Source organism: Schistocerca americana, chromosome 9, assembly GCF_021461395.2.
Source record: "Schistocerca americana isolate TAMUIC-IGC-003095 chromosome 9, iqSchAmer2.1, whole genome shotgun sequence".
Taxonomy (NCBI): domain Eukaryota; kingdom Metazoa; phylum Arthropoda; class Insecta; order Orthoptera; family Acrididae; genus Schistocerca; species Schistocerca americana.
Genome location: NC_060127.1, coordinates 38,395,128 through 38,409,440, shown reverse-complemented (window position 1 = coordinate 38,409,440; position 14,313 = coordinate 38,395,128).

Here is a 14,313-nt window from a genome sequence, read left to right as displayed (position 1 = left end):
TAAGACTTAATTATGCAAAGATTAGCGAATGCATTTGTTTAGCACCGATGCATTTTGATGAAATAACGGCAGGTGTGGAGATAACAACTCAGGTAAGAGCTGGAAAGTGAATGTGAGTGTTAATCTGTGTTAGTGCAAGAACAGTATTTAGACGTAGGTGAGAGCAGCATATCAAGTTTGTTTAGGTAGACATCACAAACTGAAATTATAACCAGTTTATGGTGTTAAATATTTCTTAGTTTCTTTCATTATTTCATAGCACAAAACCAAGAGGTGGTGTCGAGGATTCGTCACATTACTTTAGCAACTATCCGCACTGTTAAAGAGCGGAAAGCGTGACTCTTATGCGGCTTCTCAATGTGTTACATGTCTACTTAAGCCAACGCGCAAACGTTTTAACTTAGTGTACGCTACATCATTGTTAAATAGAAACGAAAAACTCGTTTGACGTTCCTCTAGAGGAAATGCGATACTCATTTTACGGGGTGCCATCAGTATATCTATTTCTGATATAAAGATATCAACATGGTAATAATCATTTAAGTGTGGTAGAATTCCAATTATCTGAACTCCAAGCATCCGAATCATCAATTACACGGATCACTTCGAGGACAAAGAAATTTAGACTATATAACTGTTGATTTTGAGCGATAGTTACAATATACACCCACACTGTACGTTTATTTATCGTTCTACAATCAGTTCACAGCGAATGTATTAACCTTCCGTTACTCACGCGAAAATTCGTGACGTGGTCACTCGCGGGGATGACAAGTGTCCTCTACAAAGCAAGTGGTCTATTTGTATACTTTAAACGGTCTTTACGAGTGATTTTATGATTTTTTTATTAAACCTAAATACAATACGTTTAATATTCGTATACTGTATAATATATCCTAACGTTTGAAACAGTTTGTGCAATAATTTAATAAGGTTGCATTTCAGAATAACAAATTTACATCTGTTTTCCATGTAAGCATTGAGAAGTGTGTAATAATGCAACTACTTATCAAGAGAACATGGAAATGTTTATTTCAAAACAACGACCTAACTAATAAGCGTATACAAACAGTAATTTAGTGACAAAGTGCAAACAAAATTGAAATAAAGAACACGTTATTTGAAAACGCAGTTTACACATATATCTTTCAGATGGTCTGCACATGTCCAGTTGTTGCATGTAGTGCACCAACTACGAGTTGTTTTATTTCGTCCTCTTCCACATATATAACACCTTCCACGTGATCCCGTTGATTTTATTGGCTGTTTCACAATTTCGTGAGTGCCTATCAATAATTAACCCTTCCTCCGAAATTCACATCGAAGGCTTTCAATAAGGGAACGTCGCTCTATTTGAGGCTTTATTAATTCCCAGTTGATTTTTTCTATAAAATCAACCCTTTTTACAACCTGATTTGAAGCAATGCGGTGGTATTTATCTGTGCATAAAGCTTTTATGGCTGCAATGTTCAAAATATTGTAAAACAGTACCATAGGCCACCTTCTTGTATTACGGACACATTTTTCTTCTGACAAAGCTGATCTAAAAGATCTACCCCACTTTTGACATGTTATAGAAAGTAATCATTTCAGGTTTATTTTCTTCCACTGTTGAACGATCTATAGCGTCATCGAAATGCGTGCTTGACAACTCCAGCACTGTTCTATTTTTCTTTGGACAGTATGAGACCAATGTACAATCCTGTTACAATCCAAAGTTAGATAATTTTGGCTCCCTTTCTCTTTTTGGTAGAATTTATTTCGGCACTTCTCTCTTGTTTTTTCGTACTGTTCCCACGTACGTAAGTTTCTTGACCAAAGACAATCTGGTAAACCAGTTGTCACCAGTAGTATTTCTGCTTGTACCTTGTACCGGTTCGACCATTCGGAGAACGATATCTTCAGCTGAATTACTGGCATTATATAGTTCCTCTGGTTGCTTACCGGCGTACGGTTATAAATTCAAAGTGTAAGCTGTTTTTACATCAACCAAAGCAAACACTTGTAACCCATACTTTGTAGGTTTTCTAGGAATATACTGCCTGAATGAGCAGTATCCTCTAAATTTCAAAAGCTGTTCATCAACAGTAAGATATTCACTAGGTGAAAAATATTTTTGACAATTGTTCGTGAATAGTTCAAGTACTTCTCTGATAGCAGCCAACTTGTCAATCTCTCTGCGAACACCTCTATCACGGATATCATCAAACCTCAGACGTCTCATCAGAAACCTGAATCGGTTTTCACCCATGCATAAATAACACGACTCAAGTCAGTTTCCCTTCGAGTTATCCCACAATTTCGATATACTCTTCCTAGAACATCTCAAAGATCCACACAGATATAACAAACCAATGAAAGCTCTGATCTGTATAACATCTGTTTCTTTAGCATCCCTTTCCCTAGAGAAACCACGAACTTCATTGATGTATGTATTAGTGCATGTTGCGATAATGCTTATTATGTTTTCATTCAAGAACAAATTCAGAATTTCTATTTCTGTCTTTTTTATACATGCTTGATTTTTTGGTCCAGGCAAATGTGTAATAATATTACAAGATCTGCTTCTAACATTGGTAGGATATTTATTTTTCCTCCATTTAGTTATTCCATCTTTCCCTAAAAAATACATCCCCTTGAGTTACGTCTTATTGTGAATCATATTCATCATTTTCTGGCGCTTCTTGTTCCGTTCCTGAATCATGACCGCTTTCATGAACAGAATCCTCAGTCTCTGAGTCAGCGCTATCACTGTGAGCATCTTCATCACTCAGCTCATTAAACCATTCCACCCATACATTAGGATCTCTACTAAACTCTGTCCGAGGTTTTCTTGCCTTTGACATTTCTGCCACAATCTAAAAATAAATAGAAAACTAGGTAACACGGAAGGTAACTGCAGTCAGATTCAGTACTGCCAAATCTATGCACATAAAAGATCGATTGAATCTCGGAAATCAATAAAGTAATATAGACTCACTTTGTTTCAGATTGTGGTAGCAGGGCTCGCGCGGATGACAAGTGTTCTCCAGACTATAATAATGTTTCATAAACAATGTATCTTCCGTAACTGAAAGCCAACAATGACTGTAGCTAACAGCCAGATAGTTAACAGAAAGGTACTGAAAATAGCGCGAACTCAGTCCAGCCGTGTCAGACAAAATTGAGCGGGAAAGTAATGTGGATGACGAAAGTCATCCGCGCGAGCAACGGAGGGTTAAATGACAAAGTATTCCGGTGAACAATTAATGCGATATGGACATTGTTGGGCCCACAATAGAATCATTGTTATGTTTTTTGGCGCCCATCATTCGGTGCGGCCTGCATCAGTATGTGTCGTGGCCTTAACGTATACACTTATTTGTTGCTATACTTTACATCTTTCGTGTCTTTTGTTTTATTTATGCATGTGCTTCGATTTAAACTGCGGCATATACCTTATACATGAAAACACGTTGTCTTGTCGTTGGCGGACAAAATAAAAGTCCTTGAACTAGTAAATAAGGGCGTGAGTGATAAGCAGTTAGCTGAGATATTTAGCGTGGGAAAGACAACAATTTCAGACATAAAAAGAAATCAATCCTCAATTTTAAACTTTGTGTCTGTCCTGGAGAATAAAGACTGGAGTTTGTCGAGAAAAGCGATGTAAACAACAGAAAACAAAGATCCTGAAGAGGCGTGGTTATGCAAGAACGATCATTAGGGAACCCTCTTTCAGGGTCGATTGTTTGTGGAGAACCAAAACTTGAGGCGAGAAAATCCACAGTTTGTGTTCATTTAAAGCCAGTAATGGCTGACTTCAGAACTGCAAGGCAAGGCACAGTATTCGTGAGTTGGATTTAAGTCATGTAAAACTATCAGCAGACTCAAATCAAAAACAATTTAATTAAAAATTCAAAATTTAAGGTAAATCTTATGACTCTGAATTTTTATGCAACACAGATGAGACAGACCTTATTTGACATGCCTGGAATAACTTTAACCTCTAAGAGAGAAACTAGTGTTCCTAGCCATGTTGTTGTTGTGGACTTCATTCCAAAGATTGATTCGATGCAGCTATCTATGCTGCTGTATCCTTTGCGAGCCTCTTCATCTCTTAACTACTGTAATTTACTTCCTTCATAATCTGCTTACTGTATTCACCTCTTGGTCTGCCTCTACAATTTTCACCCCCAACACTTCCCTCCAATCCTAAATTGGTGATCCAATGATATCTACGAATGTGTCCTATCAACCGATCCCTTCTTCTAGTCAGGTTGTGCCTCAAATTTCTTTTCTCGCCAGTTCTATTCTACTCCAATCCATAACGTTAGTAAAGGCCGTGTTACAGTGCTGAACTGTGCTGACTCCATGGGAAACCCCAAAATACGCCTTCTGTTGATAGGAAAATCGAAAAACCCCGGGATTTCAAAACTATTAAACTTCCTATCTTTTACAAGAAATATTACTTATTTGTTTTGCAAATGGTAAGATTCAATTTTCATACCTGAAGTAAAATAATACCAAAAAGCCATAGGGAAAGAAGGCAATAAGATGATAATAATTCTGGATAGTGCAGTCATCAAATCCATTAAAAGCCATCTTGATAGAGAAGATGGACGTTTGAAAATATCTTTCTGCCGCCAAACGTAACGAGTTTCCTGCAGCAAATGAACCAACCGATTATCAAAACTATGAAGCGACATTACAGAAGACAGCTTTTGAGGTGGCTTTTGAGAGAAGACAACCACATTAAAAAGATATTTTCTACATTTCGCGATCCTGTCAGCAACTGTATAAATATTGATTTTAAATTAACAACAGCCTCAGTTGCAAAGTTTACCTAGTTTTACCTAGGTTTCAGTTGGGATAACCCAACCTTCTTCAGAATAAAAGGAACTACGATTTGTCCATAATGGACAATGTCAACAACTAAAGTAATACATCGTCATATTGGAATAACTTATCTGGGAAACAGCCTCGGCTTCACATCGCGACCGCAGTACGGCAGCAACGGATGTTGTACTGGAACTGGCTATAGCCTCGAGAGAGCATGCGTGATAGTGTGTCATGCGTGCTTGTTAACACTGGTACCAACATGTACTCCTAAACTTTAAATTTTATGAATAACCAGGTGCGGCTAACGAAATTGACGTATATGTTATCCTGTAAGGAACAAAGATATATCGAATGTCTTAACATTTGTAATATTTTTTTTGTTGGACGTCAAAAGTGAAGGGAGCAATACATTTACTATTTTAAGCCAAGCTAGCATATTCGGGCTAATATCGAACTTGACCGCATGTGGAGAACTACGGGTTTGAAATACCAGATAATCCCAGCTATTCAGCAAACGAGAGTGCTAAAAACATGTTGGCAAGGGTATAATGATTACTCCCTAAAATTATGGCGGATGGAATAACGCTTGAAAACCTTCAAAAAACTTTTTGTTTCGCAGCTGCAGCTGGTCGTTAAGAAGGTTATTTTTGTCATATAGTAAGTGTTTAAAAATTTGCATTTCTTCCAATATGACCATCCTCGCACTCTTCACTTCGCAGTGCAAGATCTGAATATTATCCGGAGGGTTGGGTGCGTGAGCCGTTTGCGAATGTCGAACCACGCGTGCGATCTCCAGCTTTAGTAGGGATATGTTCCTTGTATCTTGTTCGTAAGGCACTTCCTATTTGGCCGATGTAAAATTTCGGCCAATTGCCGCATGTAATCTTGTAAACTCCGGATAATGACAATTTACGTTTCGGCTTTTTGAAAGTGTGAATCAGGTCCTTCTGCAGGCTATTATTAGTAGAAAAACTTGTCTCGAACCCCTGGTTCTTCAGAAGACGCCCTATTTTATATGAAACTTTACCTATGAATGAAATAGGTATTATGGCAGATGGACTAACTTCCGGCATGGTACCTAACGTGCAACCTGTCGTAGTTCTATTATTATTTACTTTCATCTTATAGAGCCGTCTCACCATTCCAGGCCCGTAACCGTTATTTCGGGATATTGTTTCAAGAGTTACCAGTTCGTGTTCAAAGGCTTCTGTGGATAGGGGAACGGATATCGTTCTGTGTATGCTAGAATGAAAAAATGCCTTTTTGCAACTGAGGCTGTTGTTAATCAAAAATTAACATTAAAAAGAGCTTGGAATAAATTGAAAGGCATTCCAACCAAAGACGAAGATAAAAATAAGAAGCGTGAAAAGGAAGAGGAAGAAAGAGAAGCCGCAGAGGACGAAATATCACTTGAGAACGTAAGAAAGATCTTTTTGAGACTTCCCGGACGTTCAGACTGCAGTGCAGAGGGTATGGAAGAGCAGTACGCTTGTGATTCTTTGGACCCTGGATTCCAAATGTTCAGTGATGATGAAATCATTCAAAGTGTGAGAGAAGAAACTGACGGCTAGAAGGACGACATCGGCACAGAACTAGATGCGGGGTCCTGTCAGGTGATGGCATTTCCGCGTCTTGACACTGCGCTAACGTGGATGGACCAGCATCCTCAGTCTGACGGTATACAGCTGCTCAGCTGCTCACCACAAGTTGGTGCGAGACTCGTCTTCACGACAGCAAAACAACTGACTCTGACCGATATGTCAACAACAGACACTGAATGTATGTACAGTACCGTACAAAATCTAAGCAACATTGTTTTATAGTCATTAAATTACTATTTCAGTAGTAAGTACACACAAATTTAGCTTTTTTAAAAAGAAATAATGTGTTCCCAATTATCCGGATATTTGAATATCGGCGTGGGGTTCAACCCTAGTTACCAGGATAACTATAGTTCTACTATAGCTCTATGCAGTATACAGTCGGCCTCAGTACCTGACTACCATGCTGAGGACCTGGGTTCAGTTACCGATGCTGCCGAGGATTTTTCCTTGGTGGAAGGCCTGTTATGGGGTGCACTCAGCCTCGTGTTACCACTGGGGAGCTATATGAACAATCAACAACGGGTCCAGCGTCTGGAAAGACTGCAAAACCACCGCGAGGATGGTCTGCTGACCACATGCCTCTCTGTACCGCATACCATGATATGGCAATGCACAGGAAGACATGGCGCCCGGTAGACATTCCTCGAATCTTCACAGCCTGGTGAAGAGCTTGACTTTTTATGCAGTAGACATTATCAATACTGATAAAAATGTGCGTTACATAACATCATTGCTGATGTGTAACACTAGCGAACCTGGGGATGCTTCGAGATTGCTAAATACACATGGGGAATTGGATATACACTGTAATCTCCTTCCACACCGTATCTCTCTGTCGCCCCCCCCCCTCTTATCATTCATTTCCTCTTCCCCTCTTCCCCTCCCCCTCCCTGTCTCTGTCCATCACCTCTGACACTTTCTCTCTGCGCCTTTTTTCTCTTCCCCCTGTCTCTTTCCACCTCCTCTCTCTTTCCATCTTCTCCTTCCCCCTTCTATATCCCCCTCCCACATCTGCGCATTTTCGTTTCCCCTCGCCCTCTGACCTCGAGATTTGTTTATCGTTATTTGCTAACAAATCTTTTTTATTGGAAACTGAAGTCACTTAAAATGAATGGGTTAATCGCATGCGTTTTTTTAAATAGGAACCCCGATTTTTATTACATATTCGTGTAGTACGTAAAGAAATAATAACGTATAGTTGGACCACTTTCTTCGCTTTGTGATAGATGACGCTGTAATGGTCACAAACATATGGCTCACAATTTTAGACGAAAAGTTGGTAACAGGTAGGTTTTTTAAATTAAAATACAGAACGTAAGTACGTTTGAACATTTTATTTCGGTTGTTCCAATGTGATACATGTACCTTTGTGAACTTATCATTTCTGAGAATGCATGCTGTTACAGCGTGATTGCCTGTAAATACCACATTAATGCAATAAATGTTCAAAATGATGACCGTCAACCATAGTGCATTTGGCAATACGTGTAACGACATTCCTCTCAACAGCGAGTAGTTCACCTTCCGTAATGTTCGCAGATGCATTGACAATGCGCTGACGCATGTTGTCAGGCGTTGTCGGTGGATCACGATAGCAAATATCCTTCAACTTTCCCCACAGAAAGAAATCCGGGGACGTCAAATTCGGCGAAAGTGCGGGCCATGGTATGTGCTTCGACGATCAATCCTCCTGTCATGAAATGTGCTGTTGAATACCGCTTCAACCGCACGTGAACTATGTGCCGGACATCCATCATGTTGGAAGTATATCGCCATTCTGTCATGCAGTGAAACATCTTGTAGTAACATCGTTAGAACATTACGGAAGAAATCAGCCACCGATAGAATGGGGGCCAGTTATCCTTCCTCCCATAATGCCGCACCATACATTAACCCGCCAAGGTCCCTGATGTTCGACTTGTCGCAGCCATCGTAGATTTTCCGTTGCCCAATAGTGCATATTATGCCGGTTTACGTTATCGCTTTTGGTGAAGACGCTTCGTCGCTAAATAGAACGCGTGCAAAAAATCTGTCACCGTCCCGTAATTTCTCTTGTGCCCAGTGGCAGAACTGTACACGACGTTCAAAGTCGTCGCCATGCAATTCCTGTGCATAGAAATATGGTACGGGTGCAATCGATGTTGATGTAGCATTCTCAACACAGAAGTTTTGAGATTCCTGATTCTCGCGCAATTTGTCTGCTGCTGATGTGCGGATTAGTAGCGACAGCAGCTAAAACTCCTACTTGGGCATCATCATTTGTTGCAGGTTGTGGTTGACGTTTCACATGTGGCAAAAAAAGGTATCTAAATAAACGCAGTTGATATCCGTTTGACCTATGGTAGCGCCATCTAGCGGGCCAACCATAGCGCCATCTGGTTTCCCCCTTCAAGTTAGACGAGTTTCGTTCTTTGTAGTTTTTTCGTTTGATGCTTATTTCGTGAGATATTTGGCCTGGTCCCTATCAATGGACCAACCTATACATATTAAAACTGGGAGAAAGAAAACGTTGTGGTATATTTGAAAATGTGCAGTGTCATTTTCCTGTTATATATGTACCATATATATTACATATATTAAAATATATAGCTTATGTCCGTTCTAAAATTTCTCAGTCAATCGTGTAAAAATCTGAAGTAAATCAGTCAAGAATTTTTCCACATTTCTGCAAAAGTGTTTCTTCTTTATATGGCCAATACACATTTATATAAGATATATTTAAAAAATATGTAGCCTATGTCGTTCTTCAAGTTTACTAGAGTATCAGGAAAAATCTGAAGTACTTAGGCGGTTAAATTTCTCATCATGTGCAGTGCAGTGGTTACACTCATACCTGATATCTAAGAATCATGTCTGGCACCATAAAGTCACAATGGAGGCCGGCAGTATCAGGCGTCCCCCAGGGTTCAGTATTTGGTCCCATGCTCTTTTCATCATATGTAAATGATGTGTCGTTAGTCTTGTCCTACTGCAAATACCTCATATATGCTGATGATCTCCGGTTGTATCTAAGTGGAAAACTTATAAACCTAAAGACAACTATCGAGAATCTCAATACAGACCCATGTGTGTAATCAAATTGTGTGCAGGATGGGGTTGAAGCTCAGCCCAGCCAATACCCAAGCTGTACTTGTTGCTCAATCTAGGCTCATTAGCCGAAATATCGAGAATCCCTACCATGTTCAACCCCAAATGCGATAAATATCAGCTTCTCACCTTCAGCAGAGAGTCTAAGAGTAACAATGGATTAAAATCTAAATTGCATGTAACTGCAATGTGCAAGCAAACATCAGCATCTCTCCATGTCCTACAGATAGATAAAAAGCTCTTCTATCTTGGACTGAAAAAGAAACTTGTAGAAACATTTATACTTCTAAGTACTGAGTACAGCGATGTTATTCTTCAAGGCCTTTCTCAGGAAATCTCATGGCACTTGAAACCAGTTATGAGTGCCTATGTTTGTTACCTGTGATGTTCGACTTGTTGACCACATTTAACCATCATATACATAACTAACATGGCTGCGTGCAGACAAGCACAGAGACTTCCATACCCTCTATCTTCTCTACTGTCTTATCAATGAACACTGTACCTTGTATCTCTCCTCGACTTTAACATTCTCTTCTGAACAATACAGAATCGTGTCCTGATAAAGGGTAGACTAAAGTAAGGGGGTTTGAGGTCAGTTTGCAATTTCCGAGCGGTGACTAGCAAATGCAGGAAGACAAATTCCCAGTGAAGGCAAGTTGGTGACCTGGATCAGCGTCAAGCACTGTCTGAGGGGGGTGCGATGGGGAGGTTCCACTGTCAGCAACTGGTACCCGACTCTGTAACGACCTCCCATGTTGTATTAGAGAACTAAATATCTCCAGCTACAGAACACAGGCATAGAAACCTCTACTAAGGCAATAAGATTATCATTATCCTCGTAAGCAATCGTTACCCTTGCACATCTCTCATTCCAACCCGATCTTCCACGTTTCCCAGTTCCCAGTTTGTTACCTGTGATGTTCGACTTATTGACCACATTTAACCGTCATATACATAACTGATATGGCTGCTTTCTTAACTGGTGCAGTCTTCTTAAATCCCCCTTCTCCAAACCTGCTATACGAGAACACATCTGTTTAGGAGACCTATAAATTTTATCTGACACTGTCATTATTGTTGTCACCGCGACATGTATGGTCGTTATTATTATTAGGTTATTATTACCATTATTATTATTACTATTCCCAGTAACAGTAGCTGCAGCTGCAGTAGTACAAGTTATAGTACAAGTTAATGCCAGTATTACTTCTATTGGTTTATATATATATGTCGGGTGTTTCAAGCGTCAACTTTGCTTTTTAATATCTCGGGATGTAATGGGAATATTGCGATGCAACCAACGCCATTGTGTATGTGCTTTGTCATGCTATGGATTGCTGAAGAAAAAATATAGGAGGTCCATTTAAAAAAACATAAGTTTGTGTTAAAAAACACATATGCTTTCGTTTTAGAATGTTTCCAAATATGTGCATTCATGGGCCCCAGCCCTACATTGATACCGGTGAAAGTTGTTTTCGAATAGCCGTGATTGTTCCAGAGATATTTTGGGTGGACAAGATAGCTGGGACACCCTGTATATACACTCCTGGAAATGGAAAAAAGAACACATTTATTGACACCGGTGTGTCAGACCCACCATACTTGCTCCGGACACTGCGAGAGGGCTGTACAAGCAATGATCACACGCACGGCACAGCGGACACACCAGGAACCACGGTGTTGGCCGTCGAATGGCGCTAGCTGCGTAGCATTTGTGCACCGCCGCCGTCAGTGTCAGCCAGTTTGCCGTGGCATACGGAGCTCCATCGCAGTCTTTAACACTGGTAGCATGCCGCGACAGCGTGGACGTGAACCGTATGTGCAGTTGACGGACTTTGAGCGAGGGCGTATAGTGGGCATGCGGGAGGCCGGGTGGACGTACCGCCGAATTGCTCAACACGTGGGGCGTGAGGTCTCCACAGTACATCGATGTTGTCGCCAGTGGTCGGCGGAAGGTGCACGTGCCCGTCGACCTGGGACCGGACCGCAGCGACGCACGGATGCACGCCAAGACCGTAGGATCCTCCGCAGTGCCGTAGGGGACGGCACCGCCACTTCCCAGCAAATTAGGGACACTGTTGCTCCTGGGGTATCGGCGAGGACCATTCGCAACCGTCTCCATGAAGCTGGGCTACGGTCCCGCACACCGTTAGGCCGTCTTCCGCTCACGCCCCAACATCATGCAGCCCGCCTCCAGTGGTGTCGCGACAGGCGTGAATGGAGGGACGAATGGAGACGTGTCGTCTTCAGCGATGAGAGTCGCTTCTGCCTTGGTGCCAATGATGGTCGTATGCGTGTTTGGCGCCGTGCAGGTGAGCGCCACAATCAGGACTGCATACGACCGAGGCACACAGGGCCAACACCCGGCATCATGGTGTGGGGAGCGATCTCCTACACTGGCCGTACACCACTGGTGATCGTCGAGGGGACACTGAATAGTGCACGGTACATCCAAACCGACATCGAACCCATCGTTCTACCATTCCTAGACCGGCAAGGGAACTTGCTGTTCCAACAGGACAATGCACGTCCGCATGTATCCCGTGCCACCCAATGTGCTCTAGAAGGTGTAAGTCAACTACCCTGGCCAGCAAGATCTCCGGATCTGTCCCCCATTCGGCATGTTTGGGACTGGATGAAGCGTCGTCTCACGCGGTCTGCACGTCCAGCACGAACGCTGGTCCAACTGAGGCGCCAGGTGGAAATGGCATGGCAAGCCGTTCCACAGGACTACATCCAGCATCTCTACGATCGTCTCCATGGGAGAATAGCAGCCTGCATTGCTGCGAAAGGTGGATATACACTGTACTAGTGCCGACATTGTGCATGCTCTGTTGCCTGTGTCTATGTGCCTGTGGTTCTGTCAGTGTGATCATGTGATGTATCTGACCCCAGGAATGTGTCAATAAAGTTTCCCCTTCCTGGGACAACGAATTCATGGTGTTCTTATTTCAATTTCCAGGAGTGTATATACTGTATATCAAAAAACTTTTGCATCACCTCGGTTCCGAGAGTTTCAGAACCTGTACAGAAAATTGGAATAGGGATCAACATAAACATCATTTCTGCCTTTTTTATTCCTCATGAAAACCACACATCTCATGTTGTACCTCCATACAGCGAGACCTTCAGAGTTGGTAGTCCAGACTGCTGTACACACCGCTACCTCTAACACCCAGTAGAACGTCCTCTTGCATTGATGCATGTCTGTATTCGTCGTGGCATACTATCCACAAGTTCATCAAGGCACTGTTGATCCACATTGTCCCACTCCTCAACACCAATTCGGCGTAGATCCTTCAGAGTGGTTGGTAGGTCACATCGTCCATAAACAGCCCTTTTCAATCTATCCTAGGCATATTCGATAGGGTTCATGCCTGGAGAACATGCTGGCCATTCTAGTCGAGCGATGTCGTTATTATGGAGGAAGTCATTCTCAAGATGTGCATAATGTAGGCGCGAATTGTCGTCCATAAAGACCAATGTCTCGCTAATATGCTGCCGATATGGTGGCACTATCTGTCGGAGGATGGCACTCACGTTTCGTACAGCCGTCACGGCACCTTCAGTGACCACCAGCGGCGTACCTCGGCCCCACATAATGCTATCCCAAAACAGCAGGGAACCTCCACCTTGCTGCACTCGCTGGACAGTGTGTCTAAGGCGTTCAGCCCGACCGGGTTGCCTCCAAACACGTCTCAGACGATTGTCTGGTTAAAGGCATATGCGACACTCATCGGTGAAGAGAACGTGATGCCAATCCTGAGCGGTCCATTCGGCATGTTGTTGGGTCCAACTGTACCGCCCCGCATGGTGTCGTGATTGCAAAGATGGACCTCGCAATGGACGTTGGGAGTGAAGTTGTGCATCATGCAGCGTATTATGCACAGTTTGAGTCGTAACACGACGACCTGTGGAAGCACGAATAGCATTATTCAACAACTGGCGTTGCTGTCAGGGTTCCTCCGAGCCATAATCCGTAGGCAGCGGTAACCCACTGCAGTAGTAGCCCTTGGGCGACCTGAGCGAGGCATGTCATCGACAGTTCTTGTCTCTCTGTACCTCCTGCATGTCCGAACAACATCACTTTGGTTCATTCCTAGACGCCTGGACACTTCCTTTGTTGAGAGCCCTTCCTGACACAAAGTAGCTATGCGGACGCGATGGAACCGCGGTATTGACCGTCTAGGTATGGTTGAACTACTGACAACACGAGCCGTGTACTCCCTTCCAGGTGGAATCTGGAACTGATAGGCTGTCGGACACCCTCCGTCTAATAGGCGCTGCTCATGCTTGGTTGTTTACATCTTTGGGCGGATTTATACACGAGTATATATAAGTGAAAGGTCCTTAGCGAAGATCTCTTGATCGATTTATTTATTTCATTTTATTTATATATTTATTTAAGCTGATCTAATTATAGGCATCAAGCCCTCTCTTGAATCGGATCAGTGTTTCACATATACTGTATATATTACATTAGAGTTACCTAACAAAATAACAATTTTAGTATGACAACAAGCATTATAATGATTTGAATCTCTGCAGTGGCGGTGTGAGTAAATTGTACTGACTATGAACCAATATAGCGTTATATATACGTAGTAGCATAAATTTTTATATGTATTAAAAATATGTAACCCTTGCCTGTCTGAATGTGCATTAGAGTACTGTGTGAAAAATCTCAAGTTAATCGCTCGAAAACTTTTCGAGATTTTTCCAATAACCTTTCCCATTTCCATATTACACACAAATTTAAACACCACATATTTTAATGAAATTTGTAGCCTATGTCCACCCG